We start from the raw sequence: 7,122 nt of genomic DNA on the forward strand, positions 1-7,122 counted from the left end.
CTGGGGATGTGCCCGCAACCAAGGTACATGTCCTTGACCAGGATCGAACCTGGGACCCTTGAGTCCGCAGGCTGACGCTCTATCCGCTGAGCCAAACCGGTTAGGGCAAGATGTGATTTTTTTGAGTGCCTTTTGGATGGTCCCCGTTTTCTATTTTGGGGGTAGGAAGTGAGTCCCATCTGTGTGTGTCCTGTGATTTAGTTGTGTAGCCACTGTCGTGTGGAGTTGAGGAGAAGGTATCTGTTTCCAAATCCAAACAGAAGAGGCCATTGGAGATGTTTCCCAGAAATGTGTTTGCAAGGTGTTGTTTGCCAGCGCTGGGGTTCCCTAGGGCCAAAGGTGGATGGAGCTGTGGATGGGCCATTGTGGAGGTGATGAGGGTGGAGGTTTGTGGATCCCTGCAGGCATGGGCCTGTGGGTGTGGCTGTTGAGAGGGCAGGTGATGGTGCTGTGTGGTTGGAAGTGGTGTCTGTTTGGATGCTATTAGGTTTGAAATGGGGAGGAAGGGTGAGGTTCTGTGTTTGTTGAGGGAGCCGGCTGTTGTTTCGGGCCTCGTTTCCGTGGAGGTGTGTGTGTAGAGGGTCCAGCGCTCGCGTCGGTTGTTGTGTGGGACGGAGCCCGTCCGGTGGGGTGAGGTGCGTGTGGGCCGGGAGAGCCGGCTGAGTGTGGTGCTTGCCTGTGAGGCCCGATGGTAGGGACGTTTGTGAGGAGCAGAGCCAGGTGAGATGGTTGGTTGTTGAGTGATGTGAGGAAGGCGAAGGTTGTGTGGTGTGCCACCAGGACAGGTGGTGTGTGTGTCCCAGGGCCGGCGAATGGCAGCCTGTGGTCCACTTGGGGCTAGGGTGTCGTCAGCGGCTTCCGTTTTCATGTGAGCAGAGATGAAGAAGGGCAGGTGTCGTGATGCAAGTGAGATGCGACTGTCTAGGAGTGAGGATGCGTGTGTCCCAGCCGCTGAAGCTGTTTGGCGGCAGCAGCAGGTGATGCATTGTGTTGTTTGTGAGGCTGAGAGGCCGTGTCCGCTGAGAGTGCAGGTTGTGTGTAGGGATCCCAGTGGGTTAGTGGCCTGATGAGGCAAGGGAGACCCTGCGAGGCGCTTGTGGTCCCCAAGGTTGAGGGATAGGTGCAGTGTTGCTGGATGGAGCCCTGGAGTGGGTCGCCGTTTCTCTGGAAGTGGCTTTTGAGGTGATTTGAGTGTGGGCAGTCATTTTGCTGAAGGGCATGGTTGAGTTTGGGTGAGCCGATTGGAATGTGTCCCCTCCAGGTATGCATGCAGAAGTCTCCACCCCCAAAAGTTCCCGCCGTTGCCAATCCCGCCCAAAGTGCTTTAAAAGCCGGCGACTTCCCTCCCTGGTTTTTGTAGGCATTCGGGCTGAGCCAGGCCTTCTGTGGCTGATGGAATGGATGTTGAATGCCTGAGCCTTGTGTCCGTCGTGCGTTCTTCGTCGGGCAACCTACCGAGCAGTTGTCGGCTGAGGTAAGTGGTTGAGTTGTGTGGTGATTTTGTTGTGCCGTTGGTGTGGGAGTGGGTGCATGTGTTTTTTTTGGCTGCTTCCTTGTGCAGGCGGTGGCGTTTTTGTTATGCTCGCAGAAGTCTCCGCCCCCAAAAGTTCCTGCCGTTGCCAATCCCGCCCAAAGTGCTTTAAAAGCCGGCGACTCCCCTGCCTGGTTTTTGTAGGCATTCCCGCTGAGCCAGGCCTTCTGTGGCTGATGGAATGGATGTTGAATGCCTGAGCCGTGTGTCGTCGTGCGTTCTTCGTGGGGCAACCTACCGAGCCGTTGTCTGCTGAGGTAAGTGGTTGAGCTGTGTGGTGATTTTGTTGTCCCATTGTTGTGGGAGTGGGTGCATGTGTTGTTTTTGGCTGCTTCCTTGTGCAGGCGGTGGCGTTTTTGGAGAGTGGTTTGCATGGGTGGTGAGGGAGAGGTGTGTTTTGACGTGTGTCTGTTGTTGGTGTGTGGTGGAGCATATAGGTGGGCCGTGTGTGCCGTGTTGGTGTCCAAGTGTGTTTCTGAGCCGACCAGGATGTTGTCCGGCATGTGAGCCTGTGGCCATGGGTCCTCCCCTGTGCGTGTGTGCAAGTGTCCTTAACGTAGTAGAATTGTAAGAGCGTGTGATGATCGTTTATTAAAAGGTCTTTCAGACTTTTTTTTTCCCCCCCTCAGTTTTCCGTCCCTGTGTCACTTCATCTCTGCCTGTGCTTGCAAGATGTTCCGTGTGAGAGGGTTGAGGGCAGGCCGATGTCCCCGCTGGCTGTTGGGTGTGATGGCAGAGGCCAGGTGGGTGCCCTGGCAGTGTCCTTGGTGCAGTAGGTTTTGATTTGGGAGGGAGGGAGGGAGGGAGGAAGGAAGGAAGGAAGGAAGGAAGGAAGGAAGGAAGGAAGGAAGGGGAGCAGAGAAAGCAAGATGGATGTGAGAGATTGTTGAATTGTCATTGTGAATTTTGTAGACTTGCGTTGAGTGTTGCATGTGTTTGTTTTGAACGGTTGTAGGTGGGAGCCCTTCGGCGGATGCAGGTCGTGTGCGTTTGTGTGAGTGTGTGTGGGGTCCTCCCGGCATGGTGGGTGTGGGGAAGATGGGTGTTGGTCCGTGTGTGCTGTGATCCTAGGTCCTGTGGTATTTTTCGGGTCGTCGCGTGGTCCCATTGTATACACAGGACTCGTGTGGGCAGGTGTTGGAGGGAGCCGTGGCGGAGCGGTGGAGGTGGTGGTAAGTTGTGCCAGCCCTGTGTTGGGTGCCGTGCAGGCGTGTGAGGCTCCCCCTCCCTTAAGTGTGTGTGTGGTGTGGTTTGGGTTCCTTCCTGCTGTGTGTGGTGAAGGGTGCTGTAGACATGTTGGTTGCTTCTTTTTTTCAGGGCAAGTCATGTATGGAAGGTGGAGGTTCTGGTTTGGCCATCCATGCGAGGTCGTTGTGCTTTGGAGCTTCCCTGTGCAGTTTTCCAGTGTGTCCTTGGGTGGATGTCTTTCTGCTGCGAAGAGGTAAGATGGTGTTATGCTTCAGAAGGGTGAGCATCGGTTCCGAGAGCAGGAGCGTTTGCTGAGATGGCCATGTCGTGTTGTAGAGGAGTTGAGCGTCATGGTATTGTTGTGGAGGCACATTTGCGAGACTAAGACCACCGAGTCCAAAGAGGTCTTCAAGAGCAAGCGAGGATTTCTTGAGGTGGCCAGTGCCTATAGTGACAGCACCCTGCCGAAGCAGAGGCTGAAGTGCAGTGCCGACTGTAGGAGTTCCATTTTATGAGGCAATTGTGTGGATGCCCAGAGAAAAATGTGTCTTTCAAGTTGTGGGCCTCCAGTATGGAGGAAACTGTGTTTGTGTATACTTTGTGCAGTCCTTTGTCTCCCCAATTTGGAATGAGACTTTCGGGCCTTTGGAGAAAGAAGGCCCGTGTGCTGGGAAGGGGCCAGCAGAGCCTATCTGAAGGCCTGGCTTGATGTGAGTCCCTTCCCATGTATGTGTTTTAGGAACCTACAGCACAGCATGACCCGTCTGCCAAAGTGCCAGATAGGGAGCCCAACGCAGCACAGTACGTTTGGAAGGATTTTCCCGAGTGAGCCTCCGAAAGAGTGACAGGTGAGCCCATGAGGATGTGTTTTATGTTTTTCTCAGGGAGGCTGTGTCCTGCAGTGTTGTTGAGTGATTCTCATTCTGTATACGTGTTCGTGGATGTGCACGTGTCCCATGTGGACCCACTCAAGTATTGCCGTCCCTTTTTGTAGGTGAAAAGGAAGCAGGGACGTGTTTGTGTTGGATGTGCCAGAGCAGGAGGTTTCGATGGCGGTTTGTTTTGAGCGTGTGCTGCTTGTGCCTTGCGTGTGGTACCGAATGGGATCCCGTGTGTGGGGTGTTGTGGGGGATGGAGAGGGTGGGGCACGAAGGACCCTGTCGTGCCCCCAAGTTTTGCCATATGCAGTGAAAGTCAGGAATCCTGGAAGTTGGCTGTGTCCTTTGTTCCCTGGGTCCTGACTGGTGTAGGAAGTGGATGTTATTTGGAAGTGACAGGAAACATCTATGTTGTGTGGCATGCCCATGTGCAAGAAAGCGCTGCCTGGATGGGTTGTTTTCAGTGTAGCCTTGGTGTGCCCGTGTTGCCTGTGAGTCCTCGGTCCCCTGCAGCGGATGCAGGGTGGCACGGAACAGGAGCCGTAGGCCCGTTCCCTTTGGCAGTATTTTGGAAGCACAGGTCAGTGTCTGACATGTGGTCTGTATGTAGGTCATCCCAAGCGAGTTTTTCACGTAAGCAGTGGCTAAAGGAAAAGTATCCACACGGTATGTTGTGAATTTGCTGTGGGAGTAGGGGTTGTGAAAGGTTGTTTGTTTTGTAGGGCTTCCCGTCACGTGGGGCAGGAGGGCAAGGGAGTTTCGGATGGGACAGGAAGGTTCAAGGACTGTGCAGGATGTGAAAGGCTTTTGGGTGAAGCAGACTTGGGAGGGCCCTTGCCAGGAAGGGTTTGTGATTGTTTTTTCCGCAGCATCCTTGTTTCTTGTGGAGTGTTGGGTGGTGTTGGAGTGAAGGAGTCCCATGTTGGAATGAGAGCAAGTGTGTGACGAAGGGAGGGTCAGGCCATGCGAAGAGCATTTTTGTGTGCTTGGAGCTAGGGGAGTCACGTGAGACCATTTTTGTTGCTTGTGGTAGAAATGTGTATTTTCTCCTTGTTGTCCTGCCATCTATTTGTCAAGTTTTCTGGCGGAGTGGGCTATCCACATGGGTTTGCTGTCTATTCAGTGTTCTTTAGCATCCGTCTTTTGTATTTAAGAAGATAAAGTGCCTTTTTGAGTGTCCTAAAAGCTGTCCACGTATGTTTTTTGCAGAGCATGGCTTTTTTGTGCTGTTTTTTTGAGCGGTGCCTGTCTGTCCTCCTTCTGGGGTATGTGAACGGTCTGCTGTCTGTGACCGGTCCCTTGTGAAAGCCGCAGCGGTGGTGGGACTCCCAGGTTTTTGGGGGAGTGTGATGGATAGCGATGACCGCCGTTTTGAAGTGTCTGGGGATGTGTGTTGCATGGATGTCCCCGAATGAAAGCATGTGGAACGATGCTGATGTCCTTGTTCCGATGGCTTTCTTTTGCCACGGTTTTTCTTTGCCACTCATTCGTGCACATCATTTCTCAAAATGCACAGTGTGTCCTAAGGCAGTATTATCCACAGGAACTCTATGGACTTTGTGCCAAATGACTTTGAAAGAGGGGCATGTCCATGGAAAAGCAGGGAGCGTGAGAGGCTGAATGGAATTGTATGCTTTTGGTGATCTGTATCGTTGCAGGTTTTTCCATGAAACTATATTTTCTGGATTGTTTTACAGGGAGGAATGGAGAAGGAGAGCCATGGGATGCAGAGGTGGAACCATGGATCATGTACCTTCTTCACAGCTCGAACTGGCGAAGGCTGTGCCTACCTGAAAGGTACCCATCTTTGGCTGTCATGGAACCTTGGGTATTGGATGGTGCAGGCTGATGCTCTGTCCAGTGATCCAAAGCGGTTTGTGGGCCAGTGTTTGAGGCCTGGGCATGTTTCTGAACTTGAGTGATATAGAGATGAAGTCCATGTGTGTTGGTTTTGGGAATTGTAAGTTAGCCAAGGATGTGTGTGAATTTTTAAAGAATGGATGAGCATTGCCGTTTCTCTCGGAGAGAATGAATAGGGGCATGACGGATGAGTGTGTAGCGGAGTGAGGCTTTTGCGGGTCATGGTCTGAAGATGTTTTTTCCCTGTCCAGTGTTTCTCCTTGTGGATTGTGGTGGCCTGTGGCGTGAAGAGCCTTGGGTTTTAAACGGGTGCTGTGCCCATCCCTATCCTGGAGGTTTGATCTGTGCCCTTGTTTGTGTCCCATGCAGGAGATGAGGCAAGATCCTCCATAGGCATGGTTTTCTTCCATGGACCTGTTTTTCTGTCTGTATTGCCCTTCTGTTGTGTTGTCCAGGTGCATGGGAAGCCATTGTCCTGAGCTTTGAAAGGAAAGATAGATGCTCGTCTAATATGTGCAAGGCTGTATTTTTTTAAGAATGGTTATTTTTCCCCTGTGAAAACAGTAAGTCCCCATGTGATTGCCCCACATGTGTGGTTTTGGAGTGTGACGAGGTCCTATTGTGTAGGAACTGATGTGAGCAGTGGCTTCCACACATTGTTTTTGTCTGGTTTGTGTTATTCTCAGTTTGCTATGTCTTTTTGTTAGGGCTGCCTGTCTGCCGTTTTCATGTGTGTTGTTCAGTGTTCCAATCTGTCAGGGCCATCCATGGGAGTTTTTTGTGTGTGATCCCCAGCTTCTGTGGATTGTATGTCCCCTGGCACCGTAGAGGAGGGGAGTGTTTTGGTCCTGTTCTTGGGTGTGCATGTTTCCCTTGGAATGTGTGTTGTTGGAGCCATGCATGGCCTCCCACAGAGGGTCCGTTTGTCCAGTTGTGCGTGGTTATAGTCACCTGCAGGGAAGCCTGTTGTTTGTTCTCACAGGGAAGGGCAGAGTGTTTCTGTCATCTTGCAGAAAACATGGAAGTAGAAGACAGCATGTCTGTGTTGCCTGGGTTCCTTTCCCGCTGTTGTGGTTTGTAGGTGTTGGACGTAGAGCTCCAGTGAGAGGTGGATCCAGAGGAGCTATGGACAGCATGAAAGTTGAATAGAACACACATTGTTGGAAAGGTCATGGCTTGGGGACCCAGTGTTCTTGTTGTCTTTGTGACTTGAGAAGGTTATGCCTCAGTTGGGCCTAGAATCTCTGAGGAGATCTATGAAGCAATATGTGTAGGAGATGGCACCTTAGTACGCGAGCATCCTTGGCAGATGGGTGGTGGGGATGGGGGGCCGTTGCCACTGTCATTTAAACCTTGCTGAGACTGACATTTGGGTATGTAGGTTTCTGTTTTTGCAAAGACTGTTGCTTAGCCTTGAAAAGCCATCGTCCCTGCCACCAGTGCAGTGTAGGCAGCCCAGAAGTGTGCCACATCATTGTAGTAAGTGAAGTCCCTTCCGAAGGGATCCTTCTTTGGCAGAAGAGGTCCTTGCTGCACCCAGTATCTTAAAGCAGGTTGAAGTGTTGTAGTCCATGTTAAAGTCCATGGTAGTGATATTTGATAACTTGTAGGGGTATAGAGTAGGGCATTGCTCAGGTCTGTATTTCTTTGGCGTTTTCTTAGCTC

At 51.9% G+C, this 7,122-nt stretch overlaps 1 long non-coding RNA gene across 1 annotated transcript; it reads left to right on the forward strand.

Annotated features, from left to right (window-relative positions):
* The first annotated feature begins 2,163 nt into the window (after positions 1-2,163).
* Positions 2,164-2,966, forward strand: LOC106723810. The gene is made up of 3 exons (XR_001359539.1): positions 2,164-2,274; positions 2,651-2,703; positions 2,855-2,966. It is a non-coding gene; the product is annotated as an uncharacterized LOC106723810 (long non-coding RNA).
* The last annotated feature ends 4,156 nt before the right edge of the window (positions 2,967-7,122 follow it).

The sequence above is a fragment of the Myotis brandtii genome, unplaced genomic scaffold (genome assembly GCF_000412655.1).
Source record: "Myotis brandtii unplaced genomic scaffold, ASM41265v1 scaffold651, whole genome shotgun sequence".
Classification (NCBI taxonomy): domain Eukaryota; kingdom Metazoa; phylum Chordata; class Mammalia; order Chiroptera; family Vespertilionidae; genus Myotis; species Myotis brandtii.